Source organism: Equus asinus, chromosome 3, assembly GCF_041296235.1.
Source record: "Equus asinus isolate D_3611 breed Donkey chromosome 3, EquAss-T2T_v2, whole genome shotgun sequence".
Classification (NCBI taxonomy): domain Eukaryota; kingdom Metazoa; phylum Chordata; class Mammalia; order Perissodactyla; family Equidae; genus Equus; species Equus asinus.
Genome location: NC_091792.1, coordinates 118889028 through 118915109, shown reverse-complemented (window position 1 = coordinate 118915109; position 26082 = coordinate 118889028). Strand labels below are relative to the sequence as shown.

The 26082-nt window shown below is 39.3% G+C and overlaps 1 protein-coding gene across 7 annotated transcripts in view; it reads left to right on the top strand.

The window, feature by feature from the left end:
- Positions 1-26082, top strand: part of CRACD (capping protein inhibiting regulator of actin dynamics) — a 286413-nt gene that overhangs the window by 129721 nt on the left and 130610 nt on the right. For all 7 annotated transcript variants that reach the window (XM_070505796.1, XM_070505795.1, XM_070505793.1 and 4 more), the window contains exon 2: positions 5269-5417. The gene's annotated coding sequence lies outside the window, so the exon portion shown is untranslated. The remainder of the gene's footprint in view (positions 1-5268; positions 5418-26082) is intronic.

Sequence of the window (26082 nt, the reverse complement as noted above, 5' to 3'; positions counted from 1 at the left end):
AATATCTCTTCTGAAGCATATACAGCTGACAGTCAATTGGCGTCACTGAGGCGGTCAGGATATTTTATAACACTTGTCGATTTGTAAAAGAAAAAATGTGACGCAACTTAAAATTTGACAACTCTTCTTGGAGCAGTGGTGTGAAGGAACCAAGGAACCGCTATGTAGTAGAAAAGGTTTTCATGGTGACCCTCCATCTTGTTACAGGGTTTTATAATGATTCTACTAAACTGACCATACCAATGACAAAATGCCTCTTCTAGATTCAACTTCTTTTCTATAATAGCTTGCCTATGAATGATACGATGAATGCGTTTCATGCGTGGTAGTATCTTTTCCTGGACTCCTTTCTTCACTCTACTCAATTAATGTGTATAGGTTCTCCATAAAACATTGGGTTTTTTTTTTCTTTTTTGCTTTTTCTCCCCAAATACCCCCGGCACATGGTTGTATATCTTAGTTACAGGTCCTTCTAGTTGTGGCATGTGGGACACCGCCTCAGCGTGGCCTGATGAGCGGTGCCATGTCCGCGCTCAGGATCCGAACTGGCAAAACCCTGGGCCGCCTCAGTGGAGCGTGCGAACTTAACCACTTGGACACGGGGCTGGGCCCCTAAAACATTGTTTTTATTGAAGAAGTCATCTGTTATTAGAACATATATTTCCTCTGCTATACTTCTTTCTTTAGTGGCTCATTAAAAAGTAGTTCTTTCTATATTTCGTTAGTGAGACAGAAACGTCTGTACTTTCACCCAATAATATAAATTTTGCATGTTGAGTAATTTTTTAATATTTATTTCCTCAAAAATCTACCAACATTTTCTTTAACTATTAACTAAAGAATGAGTTTGATTGCCAGATTTTTATCTGTGCATTATTTATCAATAAATTATTAATAGAAGTGCTTGATATTTGGGTATTAAGTAAATCATTTTTTACAGTGGCAGGGAGAACAAATATTTCACAGATAGTGTGTGGCTTTTTGTCTTTTGTTTGAAAATACTTATTTTCAAAAATACTAAGTATTGTACTGAGTATTGCAGAGATTTAACGTCCGTGAAAAATATAGAGAGATTTGTATTCACATTCTGGAGTCTTAATTTTAAAATGTCTTGCCAATCACCTTGGCTTTATAGTGATGTGTGCCCTTTTAAGGCGCAACGTGCACTTAGAATGAAATTCACTCATAATAGTGGATGTAAATCAGTATTTCAGATAGTCTTATTGACATGTTGAAGGCTGATGGCTTGTCAAATATTAGATCATCATTGTTTTAACCTCATAATGTTGCTGACGAAGAGCTCATATTCGAGATTCTGGAACCTGTGCAACATCCACATGTTGATTTCTGTTATTCTCTATTTGTTTCTCTGTAAAGAATAAAAACAAAACTCTTAGAAGCAAAACAGACCCTGTGCTTGTCTTTGGGAACAATAATAGGGGAGCTGAGGAGACAATTGGTCTGAAATCAGTGTTGTGGGGGGAAGAATCTTAAGTAATGAAGCTGAGATGAAAAGCTTTGGTTCTCTTTTGAGGGCCTGCTGAAGGGTTTATCAGGGTTATTAGTCTTTTTCAAAGAACCAAGTTTTTGCCTTTGTTGATTTTTTCTATTTATGGTTGTTTTCTAGTTCATTTATTTCTGCTCTTGTTGTTACTGTTTACTTCCTCTTTTTTTCTTTGGATTTATTTCTCTGTTCTTTTTCTAATTCCATGAGATGAGTATATAGATGATTGATCTCCAAACTTTTTTTAATATAGCTTTGGCTGCATGTCACTATTTTTTATTTGTGATCATTTCATTGTTACTTAAGTCAAAAATTTTTTCTAATTGCGCTGGTGATTTCTTCTTTGACACATGCATGCTATTTAGCTGTGTAGTGCTTAATTTTCAAACATTTGACAATTCTCTGGTTGTCGTTTTTCTGTTGACTTCCAGCTTAATTGAAAGCATACTGTGACATACGTCAATTAATGTTCGACAAAGGTGCTATGACAATTCAGTGGGGTAAGGGAAGTCTTTTCAACAAATGTTGCTGGAACAAGTTGGGGGGAAAATTAACCTCTTACCCCTACTTTATGCCAGACACAAAAATTAATTTGAGTTAGATAATAAAGCTGAAACTATAAAACTTCTAGAAAAAAATAGGACAATATCTTTTAGACTTTTAAGTAGGCAGAGATTTCTTAAAGGACACTGAAAGCATCAAACATAAAGAAAAAATTGATAAATTAGAGTTCATCAATATTAAAAACTTCTGCTCATCGAAAGACTGATAAAAATTAAAAAGGCAAATCACAAATTGGGTGAAAATATATGTAATACATATATTTGATAAAAGACTGACATCAGAATGTATAAAGAACTCCTGTAAACCAATACTAAAAAAACTACAATTTAAAAAATGGACATGGGGGAGGGGGAGGGCAAAAGGGCACATAAATATGGTGACAGATGGCAACTAGACTTTGGGTAATGAACACAATGTAGTCTATGAAGGGGTTGAAATATAATGCTGTACACTTGCAATTTATATAATGTTATAAATCAATGTTACCTCAATAAAAATTTAATTAAATTTTAAAAAGTGGTCAAAAGACTTGAACAGACACTGCACAAAAGAAGATATACAAAAAGGTATCATCATTAGTCACTAGGGAAGTGCAGATCAAAACCTCACACTGCAATGGCTCAAAGGAAAAGTCTGCCAACACCAAATATTGATGAGGCTGTGTAAGCTGGAACTCTCGTGTGTTACTGATGGGAATATAAAATGATACAGCCATTTTGGAAGAATGTTTGGCAGTTTCTTCTAAAGATAAACATTCATCAATCCTATAACCTAGCAGCTCTACTCCTAGGTATTTACCCAAGAGAAATGAAAACACGTGTTCACAAAAAGATTAGTACAAGAATATTTATTGCAGCTTTAGTCATGATCGCTCTAAAAGGGAAACAATACCCATCCACCAGAGAATATATTAAAAAGTTGTGATATTTTCATACAATGGACTATTGATCAGCAATAAAAAGGAGTAAACTATTGATATACTCAACAGTGTGGCTGAATCTCCAAGACATTATGCTGAGTCAATAAAGCCAGATAGAAAAGAATATACCAAATGAGCACTTTTGTGTGAAGCTCAGGAACAAGCAAAATTAATCCATGATAATTGAAATGAGAACAGTGGTGGCCTTTGGGATGTGAGGATTGACTAGAAGAGACATGAGGGAACTTTCTGGAATGATGATTTGAAATGTTCTATATTTTTATTTCATTGGTGGTTACACAGATTCTTTTATCAAAATGTATCAAATTTTACACTTAAAAGCAGTGAATTTTACTTCAATTTAAAAAATGATACTATTTTTGCAATTTCCTGTGAATCTATATTACTTCAAAATTATTTGTTCAAATAAGTACCCTGTGATTTCCACTTGTTGAAATTGCTTGAAACTTCCTTTATGACCCACATGTGGTTAATTTCTGTAAATGTTTCGTGTGTACCTTAAAAGAATATGTAGTCGCTATTGTTGGGTACAGTATTCTAAATAGATTAGCAAGGTTGAGTTTGTTAGTTGTGTTGTTCAAATCTTTTATACCTTTACTCTTTTTTTTTGGCTTGTTCTGTGAGTTACTGAGAGATGTGTGTTAAAAATCTTCTACAATCTTTATAACTTTGAACATATTAATCATAGTTATTTTAAAGACTATATCCTATGACTCTATCTGGGTCACTTCTGGGTGTGTTTTTATTATCTCTTTCTTTCTTGGCCCTCTGCCCGGGTATGCCTAGTAGTTGTTGATTGAATGCAGGACGTTAAAGAATTGTAGATACTGTGGATGATGGTATCTTTCTCTGGAGGGCTTACTTTTGCTTCTGATAGGCAGTTAGAGTATGGCAGATCTCCTTAAACCGATGAGGGACTGAATCGATTTGAGGCTTAGTTCTGGTATTTTTTAGGCTTTCATCCTAGGATGCAGCCTTCAAGGGGATGCATGGGATTTCAGTTAAATAACTAAAAGCGTGGGATATTTACTTGGGCTCCTTCTATTTTTGGTGGGCCCTGAACTCTATTTTGCATTGCTCCAGCATCATGAAGCTGTCAAAAGCTCTGTTTAACTCCCCAGCCTCTTAACTGTTGCTTTCTGCTTGGTTTACATCGTTTATCAATTAGCAGATGCTTAGAGAGGCAGAATGTCAAGCTGGCTTCTCTGCACTTCCCTTCTCTTTGGGATCTCCTCAGGCTTGTGAGTCTGCCAAAAGGTCTGCTCACTTTATGTGCCTCCAAGCAGCTGCTTTCTGCTTGGCTTCTCAGCAGTTTTGCCCTGTGACTCTTAAAAATCAGTGGATGTTTTGAGAGAAAAAGTGGTACAATGACTTAACTCAGTTTTATTTTCCTTCTCCCTAAGATCTTGGCCTCTCATGTCCTGGCTGCCTTGGTGGCACTCCAATGCCTTCAAACAGATTTTAAGAATCATTTTATTCAGCTCTTCTAGTTGTGTTTAATGGGAAGTTAGTTTGATACAAGATAGTCCCTCATAGCCAGAACAGGGAACCCTTCTCCAAGCCCACACAGTGAACTCCTCACAAGGCCAGCCAGCCATTGTCATCCTGAGATTTGCAGTGATTGCTTCCTGTATCATTACCCCAGAAAGTTGTCTTCTTTTCCTGGGCTTTACAAAGGGCATATCTGAATCTGGGGTTGTTTTCTGGATGTTTCCCATCTCCATTCCAGTTAAAAGCTAGAGTCATCGTGTCACAGTTTTCCTTCCAGCATGTTTAGAAGGGATTGTGCTTGCCCTACCCACAGGAAGCCCATCGACCTAATTAACTCTGTGATTGGTATTTGAATAAAAAGGTGCCTTCACTACCTCTGGGGGAGGAATGAAGTAATCTAATGAATACTGCCTTCACTTCTCTGCTAGGTTGAATTTGTGTCTTTAGCTCCTTGAATTTTAGCTAAACTACCATGAAGAATAAATATGAGAATTCCGTATGTAAGAAGCGTGGGAGCCTCAAATTTGTGGATAGGATTCTTTCACCTCCTTCAAAAGTGGGAACAGTTTATGATAAATGCTTTTAAGCCCCTAGAATAATTTTAGGCTAAGGAATTCAAATTTAATATTATTAAATCAAATTGGATACCTCAGCAAAAAACTCTTTTGTACTGATTTCTGCCAAGGAATGGAAAGGAGATTCATTTTGAAGGCGTTCCCAGAGAGGATTGAAGATATAAAGCTCTTGATGTTTTGTTTTTTCTCAACAGTTCGCAAGAGCAGTGATTCCCTGGCTGTCTTGACAATGTACCCCATTTCCTGACACACTTACCACTGAAGGTGAATTCTCCTTTTTACAAGAAGGAAATTTTGGTGGAGAGCCATCCAACAAGGAAAGGACGTGTGGCTATCACGACAGGTAAGTCATTTGTTTAGAGGATGGGGAAGGAAGTAGCTTTTGGAGAAAATACTAAGGAAGATTTCATTTATTGTGAGTGGGACTCTAGACATTGATAGTGCATTTTTTGCTAAATATCAAGTTAAAAGATCCTGTCATTGATTATCTTCTTACCAACTGAGTAAATTTGGACAAATCTCTTAAATTCTCTGAGCCCCAGTTCTTTCATCTATAAAAGAAAATGTCATGTAAAAATGCTTTGCAAATGGGAAAGTGTAATATAAAAATGTAATTATCATTGTTTATTGTTTTGTTGCTGTTATGAAATCCTGTGGAATAGTTAGTGACCTTCTGTCTCATGGTGTTTTTGGATCACAGAGCCTAGTACTGTGATTTGGGGACTTAGTCTTGAGTGTTGGAGTGGACAGCATTCCCCACTTGCCCCCCTGTAAGAACAACATCATAACATTCTTTTGGCTGCAGGTATCTGTTACCTGCTTTTTGGAAGTTGGGGGAAAGGACAGAAGCTAAAGATAAGATCAAAGAAAAGAAAATAACAACTACCTGTATTTGTTGTTATGGCAAGCATTATGTTAAGGATTTGAATACATTATTTCTTTCAATCCACTTACTAAGCCTTGTAAGGTGGGTGTTATCCCTACTATGACGTTTTTCCTCAAGAGACAGAATTCCTTAGGGAGTCACTTAAAAGAAGATAAAAATCATTCTGGTTTATCATAATTTGGGAGATATCATTGGATGGTAGGAACTTGAAGTTTTAAATTTTTTTTTAACGTTTTACAATGCGCGTGTACAGCTTCTGTAATTGTGAAGTGGTTAATTAAAAATAAATGGATTCTTAAAAACAGTCTGTTGAGCACTTATTATAAAGTAGGTACTGTTCTGGATGCTTGTTCACGTCAGTGAACAAAACAGACAAAGATCCCTCACCTCATGGAGCTTGTGTTCTAGCAGGGAGGGCGACAGATAACAAATAATGCACGTGATATAGAAATAAATAAATTACTAGGATATTAGAAGCCGATAAGAATATGGAAAAAAGAAAAAGTAGGGCCGAGTCAGGGGAATTGGGAGTGCTGGGTGGGCGGAAGTACAAATTGCAGTGTTAAATGGAGCGGCCAGGGCCGGTCTCATGGAGGAAAGACAGGAAGTCAGGGGTTAGCCCTGGTGTGTTCCGGGCAGAGGAAGCAACCGATGCCAGGGTCCTAAGGAGGGAACATGGTGGGGCATTCCACACACAGCCAGGAGGCCAGTGAGGTGGAGCAGAGTGAGTGGGGAGGTGAGTTTAGATAGGCAACGTCAGCGCCGGGGGAAATAATGTCATTTCCTTGGTTTAGATACATAAGAAAAGTTACCTTGTTTTCTTCTTGCCTACCTGGTTTATTCTAAATGTGTTTCCTCTGCAATTAAAACACACACACACAATAAATAAATTATTCCTCCACCACTGTTTTAGTTTCCGAGGGTTGCTGTAACAAACTACCGCAAACTGGGTGGTTTAAAGCAACACCACTTTATTGTCTTCGAGCTCTGCAGGCTGCAAGTCCAGAAGCGGGGCAGGGCCATGCTCCCTCGGAGACGCGTTGCGGAGAACCTTTCCTTGCCTCCTCCTGGCTTCAGGTGGGGGCCGGCCGCCATTCACGTTCCTTGGCTTGCAGCTGCATCACTCCAGTCTCCGCCTCCATAGCCACATGGTGTTCTCCTTGTGTGTTTGTGTCTTCACATGGCCATTTTCCCTCTCAGAAGGATACCAGACACATTGGATAAAGGGCCCACCCTACTCCAGGATGACCTCATCTTAACTTATTACAGTGCAATGACCCTATTTCCAAATAAGGTCACCTTCGGAGGTACTAGGGGTTAGGAATTCAGTATATCTTTTTGGAGGATGCAGTTCAACCCTAACAGCTGCCTTAATAATAAACAATAGGTATTACTATTCCCCTCTTACAAGTGGAGACACAGGCTCCAAAAGCTTACAGGACTTGCCCAAGGTCAGAGTCAGTAAGCAGAAGCCAGGTCAGTGCGGTTTTACCATGGCACTCCTGCACCCCTGTGGCAGTGAGGTGACGATGGAGGTGACCGGGAATTGCCCTGGCTCAGGACAAGAATTGTACACGTACAACATCACAGTCCCCGTCCATACTACTTAACCCCAGGATGGCTCCAAGTTGATGCTCCATCTCAGCATTCCTATCCAAGGGAAAAATAGATGCCCCCTCTGTAACCCACCATCCATTTTGCATTTCGTTCTGTAGCGTGACAAACACAGGAAACAGATGCTTTTTCTCTTTTTCAGGAATTCTTCCAAAAAAATAATACTGCAATTTCTGTGACGTGTAGAACATCTTGTGACAGGACCACATGTTTTTTTCTCACACAACACGGGAAAAAAAAATATGGCTCTTGAGTCAGTTGGCGTATTGCAATGGAATTAGAGGACTTTGAAAGCATTTAATGTGTTTTGCTTTCTCATTATATTTAAAAATTCCTTCTTAATGTGAAGCTTGTCTAGCCATTTGTGAGCCTGAAATCAACACTAGAGCCTTATTTTTAGGCTTAGTCTTGAGGGATACATCTGAGAAAAGGAAGAGACACCAAAACAGAACAGAACACTTTTCCCTGAGTCATAGTGAGGAGTGACATCCCTGGGCCAGGCTGAACATGGATGAATCCACCGGAGTCAGGACTCCCAGAAGATTGTCTAAATCTTGGTCAAGGAAAGCAAATGCTCAAAGCCAAGCATTAAGTCTGGGAGGCGAGACAAAGTTCTGGTTGGAAAAAATTGTCATAGGGTCAAAACCAGAAAGATCAGACCTATATCACACAGTAGAGTTGGAGTCGGGGGGGGACTGGCCTGGTGGTGTAGCAGTTAACTTTGCGTGCTCCCCTGCCCAGGGTTCGCTGGTTCAGATCCCAGGTGTGGACCTACACACTGCTCATCAAGCCATGCTGTGGCAGGTGTCCCACATATAAAGTAGAGGAAGATGGGCACAGATGTTAGCTCAGGACCAGTCTTCCTCAGCAAAAAGAGGAGAGTTGGTGGCAGATGTTAGCTCAGGGCTGATCTTCTTCTTCTTCAAAAAAAAAGAAGTAGAGTTAGACAGATGAAATGGTTCAGAAAGTTGGTTGGGTGGGGGTTCGGGAGGCCTGTGTGTCCATGGCCCTGACTGCCCAGTGTGGGGCTGAAAGGGGGAATGTGTTGTGTAAGACCAAGTGGTCCCCTATCTGCTTTTGCTAAATATGGTTGTTAGCCATTTTTTGTTGTTGTTACATAGTCTTTTAGTTTCCTTTCAAGGTCCCTTTTTACCTCTGTTCTCAGTATGTTTTTATTCGCCCTAAGTTCTTGGGCTTCTCTTTGCACTTAACAACTGACTGCTTTGGGTCTGTGTGTGGGACCATGTGTTCTTCTTAGTATCAAAAGGAAGAAAAGAACTCTGCCTCTCTTCCAAAGCTGGTTCTACTCTTTGTTAAAATCGATTTTCTTTGATCCTGAACATGTGTGGAAAGAGCAAGGTCTTCGTCTTTTTCTATTGAGTTAAAGTGACCCACAGTCTTTGTCTGATGTCACCACCACAAAAGGCCACTCCCCAGAACGCAGCTCAGTCCCATGGGTCTGGTTGGGGGTTGGGGGGGGGCGGTCTCAGAGTCTGGTAAACACAGGTGCACCCCATCGACTTTTGATCGTCTAGCCGGTACTTTGCAACTGCAGATAAACAGCTGTTACTCTTACTGCTGCTGCTGCTGCAGACTGTGAAGGGCCAGCAGGTCAGGGGGCATTGATTAGAATTACTTCCTGGCTACAGACATTCTGGGAAGACACTAGGCTTTTCACAAGAAAGGCCAGAAGGTGACAAATATTAGAACTCAGAGACCTATTTAATCGCTCTTATCTCTGTGGAATGGGAATAAAATCCTCCTTTTTTCCCAGTAGGTAGATTGTTGAGCAATGTTGAGTCTTTTAATTATAAAACATTTTATTATAAAATAATTATTTATTCAGATGAAATTCATATAACATAATATTAACCATTTTAAAGTGAACAATTCAGTGGCATTAAGTACTTTCACGGTGTTGTATAACCACTGCCTCTATCTTGTCCGCAAACATTTTCATCATCCCTAAATTACACACCATACCCGCTTGACAGTTACTCCCCATTTCTTCCTCCTCTCAACCCCTGGCAACCACCAACCTGCTTTCTCTCTCCATGGATTTACCTTTTCTGGCTATTTCGTATAAATGGAATCACACAACATGTGACTTTCTGTGTCTGATAGAACGTTTATTTTTAATTACATTTATTTTTTCCGTCTTCTCTGATCACTATGCTGGGAGCGCTCGGGTGCCGCCAGAGTGTTACCATCACTCTAATTAGGACCTCCCAGAAGCAAACCTCTTCAGGAATACCTGCTCCAGTTCAGTTGCTGGTGGATTTCTCTTCATGAGACAAATAGGAGTTTAGAATAAAGTTACTGAGTTTGCAAGCATATGAGGAATTCGACTTTACCTATTTTCCTTCTATCCTGAGGCTCAATCCCCTTCGACATCCTTTCCCTCCCATCTGCAATTTATGTCATTGTCTAGTGGTCTGAACACCCATTTATCCCGTCATCCAGATGCACCTGTAATTGATATCTTGGCATTGGGGTAGATAGAGATCATATTGCTAGCCGAGGCAACCAAGCAGAGTCTCCCCCCGGGGAGTTAAATGGATACCAGCCGTCGAAGATGAAAATTTGAGAAATACTTTACACTCTCTTCTCTGGGGAGGCCAGTCGTCCTCCCTCCTCCCTTCTCTCCCCGGTGAAACAGGGGCTGTTCAGGGAGGGCTCCAGGATGCAGGCAGCAGAGGCTTGAAATGAGATTCCTCTCTCCATCTGCCAGACGTAACCCAAGATAAGTTGCACAGATGAAGCTGGCAGAGAAATGGGGAACTGAATGGCAAACAAGGTGCTGAGGGGACCAACCTTCTAGATAAATCCTTTTGCAGGAGCAAAAGAGTCTGCTGGTCTAATAATGCAGAACCCAAGAATTAAATGGGTGTAGGGCTAGTGGTTCAGCGAATGCAGCCTCTGTAAGTGTCTTTTCCACAGACCTCCTGAGAGTGTTATTAGCATGCCCTGTGGGATGACAGTTAAATACAGGACAAATTATGACTTGTCTCTCTCAAATGGTGATTATCATGTACCGTATTATGTGCTAGGTCTGACTGAATCATCAGCTATCTGCTCCAAGAATCTCTCTTCTAGGAGCTTGAAAATACCACCTTTAGAGTAACTAATGGCTTTGACAGGTGGGGGCTTTTTTGTTGATTCCGTTCCCTTCTCTCCCTCCCTCCCTCCTCCTCTCATGTCTCCCTCCGTCCCACCCTCCATTAATGTGTATGGAACTTGTTTTTTGCCAGACACTGTGCTAAGGGCTAAGGCTGTGAACTAAGACCCTGCCATCCAGGAGTTCATGGTCCCTCCCTCCTTCCTGTTATCTCTGCTGCTTTACGTTCTCCTGCTGTTACAGACACCTGTAAGTAGTTGTATCCTTGTCTGTTTCCCATAGTAGGAAGTAGCTTCTAAAGGTCAGAGTCCTGCCTGCCTTGGAGCCGCTGAATCCAGCATTGCCCTGGCAGAACTTTATTGAATTGAATTCAGATATGTAAACAGGTAACCGGATAAAATGTGATTAGTGATATTTGAGAGAGTTTTGCACAGAATGCTGAGAAGCACAAAGGGCAGAGTAAACAACTGCCAAAGGGAGCCAGAGGGCCTCCGGGAGAAGCCATTTGATCTGTCTTGAAAGATGAGGAGGTGTTTGCCGGGCAAACGGGGGGGCCACAATCTCCAGAGGTCACAGCTACGACAGAGTGTTTCCTGGGAGGGGCCCTTTGATCCTCTAAATCCTGCCCTTTCTTTCCTTAATGAAACCAGAAAAGAAGTGCTTGATTCTCCACTAGCTTTGGATCCAGCTCTGGGACCATATACGCACCTTTCCAGAAAGTGATGAGCCTTCTTTATTCTAGAGGCTAAAAGCCCCGCCCCCACCAAAAAAAAAAATCTATTGAATTCCTTAATGCCTAAAATGCCACCTGCGTATTTTAATCTTCCTTTTCCTTATTGAAATAAATAAAAAATATTTTATTTCCTTTTCTAAATTGGCTCAGGTGGAGCCATGATCCACTTCCATGATCCTTTCACCATTTCAACAGACATACAGTGAACACTTCCCACAGAAAAGGCACAGCTCTGGAGTCCAGCCTCACAAAGGACAGAGATGGTTTCTGCTCCCAGGGAGACTAAAATTGACACCAAACAGGAAGCTAACGTCAGCACAGAAATGATCCTCCTCTCCTGTTTACAATCAAGGCGAAGTCTTTGGTTACATCCAGGCACGCAGAATTGGCATTGAAACTTTTTGAAATAGAAGACTAATTCTGAAGTTTAGAAGTCTGAGGCACGATGAAGAAAGCTATACTTACCCCTGGAAGATTTACCAGGAAAAGGAAAAAGCATCTTCAGTTGAGACTTTACTGGGTGTAATTTTTAAGAAACCTCAGAAAATCTATTCCATGCAGAGAAATACTCCCAAAAGCAACATTTAAGACAGAACTTAAATTTTATATTATTTGGGTATATATACTTAGGTATTATAAAAGCATCTATCACTTTATTTTCATTTATTTGTGATAAATTTTGGTGTTTTTGTCGGACTTAAGGATTTTCTAGAGCTGGAATCCTGGTTTATAATTCTGATTATCACACAGATAAGGATGTGGCTTACCAAGGCTTGTCCTGTTTTCTTCATCTAGGAGAAACTTAGTGCTTGAGGTAAGGCTGCTCACCCTGATGCTGCCACTTCAGAATGCCCTCCCTCTTCTCTCTCTCTTTCTCTCTCGTCATTGGCCTAGCTGTCCTTAAAGGGAAATTCAAATGCCAGCCCTTCCATAATTCATTCTCTGACACCCCACTCTGTACACGTGATTCGTTTTTTTCCTCTGTATTGCCACAGCAGCTTATCCCCGCCCTCCCATACACACACACAGAACCAGACATTTTCTACCTCCTCTATAATTTTTGGTAAATATGTTATATCCCCTGCTAAAAAATGATAATTTCCTTGGAGTCAGTGATACTTTTCTTATGTCTTTTTTTTTTTTTGAGGAAGATTAGCCCTGAGCTAACATCTGCTGCCAATCCTCCTCTTTTTTGCTGAGGAAGACTGGCTCTGAGCTAACATCTGTGCCCATCTTCCTCTACTTTATATGTGGGATGCCTACCATAGCATGGCCTTCTGAGTGGTGCCATGTCCACACCCAGGATCTGAACCGGCGAACCCTGGGCCGCCAAAGCTGAATGTGTGCACTTAACCACTGTGCCCCTGTGCCGGCCTTCTTATGTCTTTGTATCTCATTCTCTCCTCCCTCATCCCAGAAATCTAAAACGAGGCAATAGGGCTGTGTTCCTTCTGGATGCTTGAGGGGAGAATCCTTTTCCTTGCCTTTTCTTTTGGTTTTTTTTTTAAAGATTTTATTTTTCCTTTTTTTCCCCAAAGTCCCGCTGTACATAGTTGTACATTTTTAGTTGTGGGTCCTTCTAGTTGTGGCACGTGGGATGCCACCTCAGCATGGCCTGATGAGTGGTGCCATGTCCGCGCCCAGGATTCGAACCACAGAAACCCTGGGCCGCCGAAGTAGAGTGCACGAACTTAACCACTTTCCCACGGGGCGGCCCCTTCCTTGCCTTTTCTGGCTTCCAGAGGCCTCCTGCCTTCCCTGGCTTGTGGTCCTGTCCTCTGTCTTCAAAGCCAGCAGCCTATCATCTTCCAGTCATTCTCTCTGTCTCTGACTTCTGCTTCTGTCACCACATCTCCTCCTGTGACTCCGGACACCTTTGCCTCCCTCTTAAAAGAATGGTTGTGATTGCATGAGGCCTACCTGGAAAATCCAGGATCATCTTCCCATCTCAACATCCTTCACTTAATCACATCTGCAAAGTGCCTTTGGCAGGAAAAGTATACATTCACAGTTCTGGGGACTAGAAAGTGGCCATCTCTCGGGACCATTATTCTACCTACCCTAGGACATGTGTTCTTCTGTACTTAGGGGAATAAGCCCTTCATCCTCAATAGAGATCCGTGGAATACCACAACCACCACTTACAACATTATTTCTAAGGGAAAATGATTTCTGAATTGTGGTACAAAATAAATTCACATCTGTGATACACAACCATGGTTAAACTGTGAACTCTTTTTTTTTTTCTTTTCTTTTTTTGAGGAAGATCAGCCCTGAGCTAACATCTGCTGCCAGTCCTCCTTTTTTGCTGAGGAAGACTGGCCCTGAGCTCACATCCGTGCCCATCTTCCTCTACTTTATATGTGGGACGCCTACCACAGCATGGCTTGCCAAAGGGTGCCATGTCCGTACCTGGATCCAAACCGGCGAACCCTGGGCCGCCAAAGCAGAATGTGCAAACCCAACCGCTACACCACCAGGCCAGCCCCAAACTGTGAACTCTTTGTATAGCAACCTCAGCAGTTATAACAATAAAAACCACTAATGGCCATCTTGTACGTGAATCTGCTTAAACTGTCTTCTCTCACCATCCCAGATATATAGCCCTTGTTTGCACAATACATCAGACAAATCGTATGATAGAACTGCCCAGTAGGATTTTTTTCCTGTCAGAGTTTTTTTAAGATCTTTTAAATTGTACAGTCATGTGCTGTATAACAACATTTCAGTCAACCATGGACCGCATATACGATGATGGTCTCATAAGATTAGTACCGTATAGTCTGGGTGTGTAGTAGGCTATACCATCTAGGTTTGTGTAAGTGCACTCCGTGATGTTCACACAATGCAGAAATCACCTAGTGGTGCATTTCTCAGAACATATCCTCATTAAGTGACACATGACTGTATATAAATGTGACCCCACTATACACTGAAAGAAGAGCAAAACTCATCATTTTGTAATGAGTTTACTGTTTGTTCAAGAAGGTGTAATGTGCTGGCAGTCTTAGTTTTAAGCATGTCACGCCCACTGCCCAGTAAACTGCTGCACCGTCTATTCAATACTGCAGTCACTAAGTAGAGCATCATACAAATGTTAAAATGGAAACATAGTATCTGAGGAGGTTAATAATGTTGTGAAGACTTGTGGGAAGAAGTTGACCGTGAGGAGGAGTAGAGAAAGGAAATGAGAGATGAAAAGAAAGATGACGAAGGGATAGAAAAATGACTTGAAGTCTAACATATGTCACGTTTTAAAAGACTTTGGTTCAAAAAACATAAACATTGTCCTATGCAGAGGAAACCAAGGAAGATATTTGATTTCAAATAAATAGAATGAAAAGACTTTTTCCTGGTCTCAAAAAAGTGAACATTTTCTTACAAAATATAGGCACAAACGATCTTTGAAATTCCATATGGAATTGTATCAGCCGTTAAAGGGGAGTGGCGTAAGATTGATTAATACCAGGCTCCCTTCACTCCACACAAACAACACTATCTCATACGGCTGTGAGTTCCTCCAGGGCAGGGCCAGGGTCTGATTCATCTTTGTGTCCCCAGGCCCTAGCACATGGTTTGGCATATTGTCATCATGTTTGTTGAACACCAAGTAAAATGATTGCCGAGTTAGTCCCTTCCTGCATAACACAGCACTGATTCATTTGGAGGAAATTATTTAAAAGAAGTTGACAAGAGAAGGAATGTATGAGAAAAGAAAAATAAAAAATATATTATGAAGTAGGCTATTGAGATTTTCAGAGGACATAGCTGGAAATTTTCTTCATTCCTAAATTGTTCGTTTCACTATAGCATATAATTTTCCATCAAAAAACGTATGCACTATGAGCAGACAACAACAAAAGTATATTGAGATTCGGATGTTGATATTAAGGAGTGAGAATCATTCATTCCTCAACTAAATTGCAAATTGCTACTTGTTGTATGCCCACTGTTGTATACATAATCTCAGGGAGGCACTTGCACATAATCAGATTGGCAAATACTAAATCAAAGAATGCTTATGGGCTACTTTGTTTTATTTAGAAGATCAGGAGGAAGAGTTTCTATTTTTCATATTCCAGTACTGGAGCATTCTTGATCCTGCCTCTGTTGAGATTATCAATTTGCTAGGGACAGATTTATGACTTACGCTTCTTTTTCTATCCCTGATTTGCATAGTTTGATATTGTGGGCTTCATGGGCACCCAGTAAGTAAAATATATGGAAAAATATACCAGTATGAGCACTGTAAAGTTAGCGTGGGTAGGCACAAAATGATTAGAAATACATTCTCATATATAGTAAACTATATTGATGTATTTTCCAAACTCTTTGCTAACGTTCCATGATCAGATGGGTAGACTGTAGAAGACAAATTCACAGGCAATACTTTACAGGATACAGTGGCAAGAGATACTATAAAAGAAAACATGAAGCTGATTTCAGGTCAATCCAACAGAGGACATTTGTAAGTCAGGCCCAGGAAATTGCATTCAAAAGCAATATTGTGGCATTCACAGCAATATGACAGTGATAACAAAGAAAAAAGTAGCAAAGCTTCAGAATAACCAGTTCTTCAGTGGTGATGGATTTAAGATTAGCACTAACAGAGTAATTCAGCTAAGAAAGCAGCTAAGAGGTACATAAAAGGAATCAAAATTGAATAAGGAACCATTAATGTTATAGCTTATGTTTCACAGGTAAGCAAAATGAGAAGTAAAATCATAGGAAATCGGGATAGTTCTCTGAAAGTGAGTTGACCTCCTCCAGTGGTTCGAACCTCCTACACAGATCTGGCTAAGTCTAAATGGAGACATGACGTTCATGCTGAGTATGTGGTCATTGTTGTAGCGACAAATTCAAGAACGTTAAGAGAGGGATGGAAGTAATAAATTTAGGAATTTTTAAAGGAAGAGACTCTTAAGTTGTAATGTTGATGAAAGGTGTAAGAAAATTATTCAGTTTTGTCTTTCTACTTGAGATTTTTCATGGATGATATGATTCCTTTAATAGAAGAAGACTTTGGAAAGGAACAGGTCGTGTAAAGGATATTTTGAGTTTAAGGAAATACTTAATACTGTGATGGAGAAGCAGGGAGGATGTGCAGTTTGCTTAGTATAGCCACTGTGCCAGGATATGGGAGTTTCAAGGTGTACAGAAGGGTGTAGTCAACACATGGCTGTAAATATGTAGGAAAAAGATGTACGCAAGCTTCATGGCAAAATGTTGTAAGAAATAGCTGATAAAGCTATACAAATTACAAAGATCAAAAGTTTAAAGTTTACAGAAATGCAAAGAAATGAATGCTTCAAAAATGTGGTTGGGGTCTGGCCCCGTGGTTTAGTGGTTAAGTTTGGCACACTCTGCTTCAGCAGCCTGGGTTGGCAGGTTTGGATCCCAGGTGCAGACCTACACCATTTGTCAGCCATGCTGTGGCGGTGACCCACGTATAACGTAGAGGAAGATTGGCACAGATGTTAGCTTGGGGCTAATCTTCCTCAAGCAAAAAACAAAAACAAAAAAAAGAGGAAGATTGGCAACGGATCTTAGCTCAGGGCTAATCTTCCTCAGCAGAAAAAAAAGAAAAGAAAAAATGTGGTTGGTACTTGAAGAAGTGTGAGAAAGATTAAAAATATACGACATTATGGTATTAAGACAATTTAGGTGATTACTTTTACCAATAGGAAGATGAGTGCCAAAGGAACTGTGGGTGTAAGCAAGAAAAGCACATGAAGTTTAATTTTTCTAAAGAAACAGAACTTAGAATGGAAATGTGTTATATCTGGTAAAACAGGAAGATAAAAATTGACCTTATATAAATTCAAATGTTTAAAAAATTATTTTTGCCTTAGTTTATCAATTCAGGATATTTTTCCCCTAATAAACAACCTCTTTGAGAATGAATGTCTACAAAGAATTTTGAGTTACTTGGAAAATAATACAGGAAGAAAAGAAAAATCATCATCATCTTTGTCATCATCATTATTATTATTGTTTTATAAACCTGTTCTCTCATCTGACAATATTATGAGAAATTGTACTGGAATAGCAGAATACAAAATCTTTGGATATTAGAGAGCATTTCTGAAACAGAAGAGATGAGGTGTGAGAGGACTGTAAATTTGGCAAGATATATTTTTCTTAGGCATAGTTTGGGAGTTATGCAGTTTCAAGCAGTGTAAACATTGAGTTTATTAATACAGTGAAAGAAAGCATCCCTGAACTCACTTACCTTTCCTTTTCAGGTGTGAGGAATACACTGAACTTCTCCCTCAGGGCAGGGGTCAGCAATTTGATCGAGGCTGTAATTCAGTGAATGTGCGGTTTTTATAGACTGTGAAATGCCATCATAATCTCAGTGTTTTATTACAGGTATCACTTTGTTCATCTTTTACATTTTATTGCATATTATATGCACCAACATGATGAAAGGTAATGTGCTTTCTTTCCCTGAAGTCGGAGGTGTAGGACAAAATTGATGGCATAAGGATAGGGCACTTTTTTTCCCAGTTTCATAAGGTTTGTGCTCATAGACTGCATGCTGTACTTTCTATTTCAGTAACATTTAACAAAATCATGGCCATGGAGGAAACTAAACTTATACAGAATGTTCACAGTGAGGCTCTGAGTGCTGATGGTTCAGGTATGGTACAAAGGCTACCCTGAGTTGCAAATTAAAGAGACAGAAGCCATCTTTTCCCTGTTGTTTTTAGTGTACAAAAATACCTGGATTTAACCATAAATAAGTGGTACAGTAATCTCAACTGTCTAGGACACAGTGAAGCACCCAGCTGTAAGGAAAACAAAGCAAAGCAAAGACAGCTAAAACAGATGCCAGTCATCCTCTGAACTCCTGGGGGAGCAGTCTAGGCTTTTGCTAGGCACTTAGTGATTCTCTCTTCACATACGATTCTATCATACTTGACTAATTTCCTGTCTCACAGGCACAAGAAACAATAAATTAGAAAGGAGAAGGAATTATGAGACTCACCGACCTAATAAGAAGTGACAGTAAAAATGTGAAAGGAGGCAGAATACTTATTTAAAAACAGGCACAAAAATGTTTTAAGGCAGAAGGATCATTGAGAGAAACAGACCATCCTGTGTCCTTCATTTTCCCCTCTAGACATCATGGTCCTGAGACATCACGAACAGTTTACAATCCTATTCAATGTATAATCTATTATAGAAAAACTTCCATTCAAAATGCCTTAATTTTAAAAAATTTTAATACTGATCGGGATAACATTTAGTTAACCTGTTTTGTTTTGGGGGACAAAATTAGGCTCAGAGACTGAGACTGTTTTTGCCAAATAGTTTATTTAACGCAGGTTTGCTATGGGATTTATGATAGGTTGATAAGCCAAAATAGCATACAGGATAATCTCTCTTAATAAGCCAATAAAGAAATAATATACTTCAAAGCAATGATAGATTAATCACACTGTTGTTCCAGGCAAGAGGAGATGAAAGGAATAAAGTCCAAATTCAATCGAGGTGTATCTTTTTATTTGAGTAGGTACTTGGGAGAGATGGCTAAACCAACCGAGAGCTGGCTTCCAGCTGCCAGCGCAGAATAAAAGTCTCCTGTTGCTAGAGCTCGTTGCTAGGGAACGGTTGGCGCCGGTGTCAGTGGGCAAGATAATCTTTGTGGGGCCCACTGCTGGCTTTCCACAACTGATAAGGGAGTCGCCCTGAACACAGGAGAAGCTAGTGTCCCAAGGTCTTCAGAGAGTTTGTTTAGGTCAGCAAAGAGTGCGTTGCCCAGGCAGAAACTCTCAAACAAGTCTCACCGACTCTGGGTATTCATAGGCTAAATGTCCCCTTGCCTAGTTGCTTCTCCACATGTTCATACTGATAAGCGCCCAGCAGCCTTGTCATCAGCTGAGCTACTGAGTTTTTATCAACACAACAGATGAGATGAAGACATCCTGACACAAATTACTTCATTCTTATGTCAAAACAACTTTGTTTTTTGTCTCTGTCATAAACAAGGGGATTAAAACAACTTCGCTTAAGTCATAAATAAGATTTGGAATCATATCAAACCAATACACAACATAACCTCATCCTTCAAAAATAGCATATAAATAAGAATTATCATATTATATTGCATTGAATGAGCCCTGAAATACGTCTATTTTCATTATTTGTGATCAGAACATTTTGATTTCAAACTCCCGTTTTTGATTTTTTTTTTTTGGCAGAATTCCTTCAAATGAGTTACAGGGAGACTACCCCGTAATTGGGTTTACCTCACGTTTCTTGGCAGAAATGAAAAGGATATGTGTTTGGTTCATTCTTGCTGGTTAATTTCCTGGGTGTTACATGTTTTTGTTTATTTTATCCAGAGCAGAGTTGCTCTCTCTTTAAAAAAAAAAGTAGATTGAAGATAGCTTATTTGGACGTTATAGACTTTTCCCTTTGAGAAAGTAGATATCAAAATTAGGGTAAACAAGAGCTTTGGCAGAGTTCTTCATTATGTCTGCACTCAGCTTCTCTTCCTCTGTGCCCCACCTCACCAACACACACCCTTGGGCCGATATGACTTGACAGTGTGTTTGTGAAAGCCTGGCCCCAGAATATTGTTCTGTGACTCATACCATGATGCTTTTACAACATCTCTAGAGAGGTTACAAAGTCTGTTAGACCTCCCTATTTCCTTATTGTGTAGAGTGAATTTTATTTTTTTAGGAAATGTTTTTTATTTTTCTTGATGAAGTGACTCCCTTTGACTCCATTATTTTTTGTCTTTCCTCGTTAGACATCACAAATTTACTTTGCTGTGTGATTCATCTACACAGTTCTATGATTGTTTGTTGTTATATGAGCTATAAAGGTTTTTCAGGTTTCTCTTACCTAAACCCCAAACAAACCAGATTTCATTTTTGGATTAGAGAAAAAAAATTATACTGCCATATATATAATGGCATTACAGCTGCCATATATTATAAGCTATTATTCCTTTGAGACATGAGAAGTTGTGCAGCCCATTGACCTTGAACCTCAAAAAGAAGAGAGAAGACACTTTCTCTTGAGAGAGTTTGTGTATCTTATGTCTTTGACACCAGAAGTTGGCTCTAGCGTTTTAATCTGGGAAGAAACAGACTCATCATGATCTCATTCCTACTCTCCTGTAATACAGCAAGATATTTCTATCTGTTCTTTGGATGGGGTTGGGGGTAGTATTTACTATGGAAATAGGAAGGAAAAAAAAGGAAAGAAAGTATGTGCTGAACCGTTAGTACCTGTGAAGAAATAGATCCATAAAACCTTCATAAACAGAGCTCCTATTCTCTACTTCTGGGCTTTTTTTAATTACCTACCGTGTACCAGGCACTGTGTTCTGTGCTGCTTCACAAGTGTCGTTTTTCTCAGAGCCATGTCCATGTCCTTTTAGTGTCCGTAAGAGAGAAAAAGAAAATTTTTCCCTTCCCCATGCTGACTTAAAAAAAAGAAGTCAGAGTAGAAGATTAGTGCTGTTAAAGTTGAAGGAGAAAATAAATGGCATAGAAAAAAATAATACACTTTACAGTGAGACCAAAGTATTACCTCGGGTACTGGTTTTCATTTTGATGATTGGTGATTCAAATTTAGTAAAACCTGGGCAGCCATAGATCACTTAGGTTCCGTCAAAAGTTTCCTATGTTTTTTGTTCATCAAGTGGATTCCTTGTATTTCATCAGCTACCGGGTTTTTGTTTGTTTGTGTTTTGGTGGGCTCCTTCTCAGCTCCTCAGAGCAGAGAGGCATTTTGGGCAGGTCAGGCCCCACAGCTTGATGATAGCAGGCAAGACAAATCCTCAAGAAAGTTGCCTCCAGTCACAGATGCTCCTGCTAGGTTACACTATCGTGGGAAGGTGATCGGAAGACACAGCCGCTTGAATGAGATAGGCACACAAAGCCACTATCAAGGTAGCAAACTGAAATAGGAGAAATGCTGAAATTTTGTGGCAAATATTGTTTAAACCTTTTTCATGCTTGTAGCAGTGCGTTAATTTTGGTTTGAGGTATAGGCTTGGTTAGAGAGAACCTGGGATTTCTTTATGCCCTTAGTTTAAAGTCTAACCGATATTGATGTGATTTATCCCTCACTCCCTAAGAACTTCTCAAGTTTCCTTCCAGAAAGAAGTGTTCTCTTCCTTGATCTTCCAGGATCAGATTTACATCACTGAAAGTTAATTTAAACTTCTGACTTTTAGGATCCCAAGTTGAGAGTAGTGGCTCTTTGCATAGCCCCCACCACCATAACACGGAAATATTCTTTTGTTCCTATTCATGATTTGGGAATAAAAATGGATTTTATTTTTATTATTTCCTTTCAAAGAGTAGAAACTTTAAAACATTCAGAAGTCTATTTTTACCAAATTCATTATAATAAAGTAATTCCACTTGTATCTTGATGATTGCTCTGACGTCTTATTCAGCATCCTAGATGCAATATTTCTTGCAAGTTCTTCCTTTCTTTCTGATTTGGCATTCAAATAGAAAGATCTAAAAGAATAGCTAGTCCCCAGAGTGCTCTTGGCCATTACATTGTGCTAGTGATCAATGGAATTAATTTATTCTCTGTAGCTTTTTAATTAACCTATAACTTAATTTTTTTTCCTATGAAATAGTTCTACACAACGAAATTCTCATTAATCATCAGCTGGGACCCTCAGAAGCTGAGCTAGAATAGAAAGAGAAGGAATGGATATCTCCTTCCCCAAATTAACACTGTTAATTGTAATAAGCATAGTGGGAGCATAGATCACTCTACACAGGATCCATAAGTTGCCCTAGGATAAAAGTCACCCAAAAGTTTTTGAATATGCTGACACTCATTTCACTGATACTCTAGGAAGCCACTTTCAACTAACTGCTCATCAGATATCATTGCCAAGAACAAGGCGTTGCAAGGAGGCTTGTCATGCTGTAGCTTTTATGTATTCTATTACCTTCCAGAACTTTCAGCATAAAATTAATGAGAAATTAACAAAGAATGCAGTTTAATTTTCTTTAAATACCCTTTTATTAAGAGCAAGTTTAGGTTCACAGCAAAATCAAGCAGAAAGTATAGAGTTTCCTGCCCCTGCAGTATAGTATTTTAACTTAAAATTTGACTTTTATAAAAATAACAACTTTATTGAGACATAATACACTTATCATTAAATTTACCTTTTTAAAGTGTACAATTCTGTGTTTTTTAGTATATTCACGGAGTTGTGCAACCATCACCACTCTCTTAATTTCAGAATTAAAATTTACTTTTAAATGATGAAATTAAAATACCATTTAGAGAATTTAAAGAAAAGGAGAAAAAACATCCCTCAAACTCACTATTCTAACCAAACTCTTGCCATTTTTTTGTATATTTTATTTCAGATTTTTTTAACATCCAGATATTTTTACAAAGGATGAGGAGAGTATTCTATGTAATTATTTAAAAGTGTCCCGGTGAGAGTCGATGGCTCTGTCTCTTTAAGGCTGCTCACACTGTGGTGACGTGTGCTGTGGTTCTTCTTGCTGTGTGTACATATGAAATTATTCACGTGGAGAAAAGAACTTCATGGCTGTGTGTGCTGTGGTGTGATGCTTTCCATTAAGCCATCTCTCTTGATATTTGAACATTCCAGAGCACTGTTAAAGCTTTAGACTTTTGGTCATTAATAGTGGATAGATGTCTTTTATTCCTTTGTGTTATGGTGTGAAAATGTTAAAAGCTTAAGTTAATAAAGCTGGTATGTCTTTTGATGATGGTGTCCCCTCAGACTAAGGGCAGACTGGGCACTGGGCATTGTGAAGGACTCATTTCAACTAACATCAAGAAGTATTCAACAGTGGAGCTAGCCCTGATGGCTTAGTGGTTAAAGTTTGACGTGCTCTGCTTCAGTGGTCCTGGTTTGGTTCTGGGAGCAGAACCACACCACTCGTCTGTCAGTTGCCATGCTGTGGTGGTAGCTCACATTTAAGAACTAGAAGGACCTACAACTAGAATATATAACTATGTACTGGGACTTTGAGCAACAAGAGCAAGACAGTAGAAACACAGCCAGCGGATCCAAACACATTTACGGAAGTTTCACAAATGGGCAAAAAATTCATGAAAAGATGCTCTGGGGATGTGAATGAAAACATTTTCTCTGGAATAGGATTAAGCACAGTTGGAAAAAGTGATAATGTTAAGTGCGATAAAGGACGTGAGCAATTATACACTACATGAGAGTGTAATTGATCGACCTTTTAAGAGGCTAATTTGATGGCATTTATTAAGATTAAAAATGTCTATCATCTTTAATTGAAGAAGAGCACTCTTAAAAATTTTGCAGAATAATATCATTATATATAAAAATACACATACAGATGTTCATTGAAGCCATATTTGCAATAACAAGAAATTAGAAACAATATATTGCTCAATAATAAGAAAACTGGCTAAAAAATTATGGTTGAGACAGTCATAAAAAAGGACAAGATCCAAATATATGTACTGCCCAGTGCAGATGTGTGTGATATACTTTTATGTGAAAAAGTGGAAATGTTATCATCCCTTTTTTATTAAAAAAGGTATATTTGTGGATAAGTCTGTTTATATGTAGGAAAACTGGGGTTGGGGCATTTTGCTTTTTGTTTTACATGATTTTTTCAGTTAATTGGATTATGAGTGATTTTTGCTTTTTTTCCCCTGGTGTTTTTCAAACCCATAATTTGAAAAATTAAGTGACATTCTTAAGGCTTTCAAAGATGAAAGAATGCAACAATTTAGCTACGCTGTCAAAGTATTGCCAAATAGAAGTCATTAAGGAACTAGCTTTAATGAGTAGGTAAAAATGATTTCTAATTAGTATATTAGCAGTTTGTATGGAAAAAGATGTTTCTAAGGCACATAGAAATAGTTTTTACTCAGGTTAAATCTTTTGAAATAATTTTTATTTTTTCTAATCATAAAAGTAAAATATGATCATTATAAAGCATTTTGAAAAGAAGTAAGAATATAAAGAAAATAATAAAAATTACCTATGATTCTATCCCCTAGAGATAATAGTAGGCTAAGTCTTAAAATCTTATTTATGCTGTCAATTTGAAATTTCAGAAAGGTTTAATTTTCACCGTGAGAGTATGCTTCACCCTAATCACATGTCTAATTGCTGAATTAGTGCAGGGATACATAAAATCTGAATAAAGTTTCTTGAATGTTTCCTATAGGAAATTAGCTTTGGTAATATTACTCATTGTAATAAGAATTTAAAAAGAAGGATAAAATGCTGAAAGATAGAAAGAAGTAGATAGGAGGGCAGACACATATGACAAATCCTAAATTTTCACATTATTAAGGAAGAGAGTAGAAGTGTCTGTGATCCAACCAGGTGGTAAAGACGTTTCTCTTTGTCTTTCCCCTCATGCTGTCTTGTGCTGGCAGCCAACCGATAATCATTGAGGGGCTGGCAAGAGTGGAAAGGACTGTCACTCCCCTGGGGTACTTGTGTTATTTGGTACCTGGGGAGTAATTCTCTGAGGGACTCAAATCCTCACAATATGTTCATACTTGTAGGAGGAGTGATTGGATTACAAAGAACCATCCCAAGCTTCTCACCCCAGCAGTGTTATCTAAGTCTTCCCTTTTCCATGACACGTCCTGGGTATTCTGTAATTATCAGCCCATGTATTCCAGGTGGGTCTGGTCAGTAGCTTCTTGAAGCCCCTTCCTTCCTACACCCCCAAGTCCGGAACTGCATACGGAACTTCGCTCCCAGAACCTACAGCATTGAGTAGTTTCTATCTCCTCAGCACTTTACCATGCTATCTTCACCTTTGTTGTCGTCGCATGTTGTCAAGTTGGCTCTGACTCCTTGCGAGCCCGTGAATGAGTGATGTCCACACTGTCCTGTCCTCAACAGCCCTACTCAGCTCCTGTAGACTCATGCCTAAGGCTCTTTTATGGAGTCCGTCCATGTCATGTTTGGTCTTCCTCTTTTCCTGCTGCCTTCTACTTTCTGAGCATTATTGTCTTTCCCGAAGAATCCTGCCTTCTCCTGATGTGCCCAAGGTAGGGCAGCCTCAGTTTTGTCATTTTTTCCTCCAGCGATAGTTCAGGCTTAGTTTGCTCTAGGAACCCCTTGTTCGTCCTTCTGGCAGCCCAGGGTTCCTGTAGAGCTCTCCTCCAACACCCTATTTCAAATGAATTGATTTTTTTCCTGTCAGCCTTCTTCATGTCCAGGTTTCATACCTGACCATGGTAATTGGAATACAAGGGTGTGGATGTTCTTGGCCTTAGTCTCTAATGACACTTCCTCACACTTGGTGATCTTTCCTAATTCTTTCATTGCTGTCCTCCCAAGTCTCAGTCTTCTCTTGATTTCTTGGCTGCGGTCTCCATTTCAATTGATGACTGAACCAAGGAAAACAAAATAACAATTTCAGTATCTTCATTGTCTACGTGAAAGTTGTGTAGTTCTTCCATGGTCATGATTTTGTCTTCTTGATGTTCAAATGCAGTCCTGCTTTGGCACTTTTTTCTTTCAGTTTCCTCAGAAGTTGTTTCATTTACTGCTTTCTGCCAGTAAGATGGTGTCATCTGCATATGTTCGATTGCTGATATTTCTTCCACTAATTTTCACTCTGTCTTCATCTGAGTCTAGGCCATTTTTTGGTATGACGTGTTCTGTATACAGATTA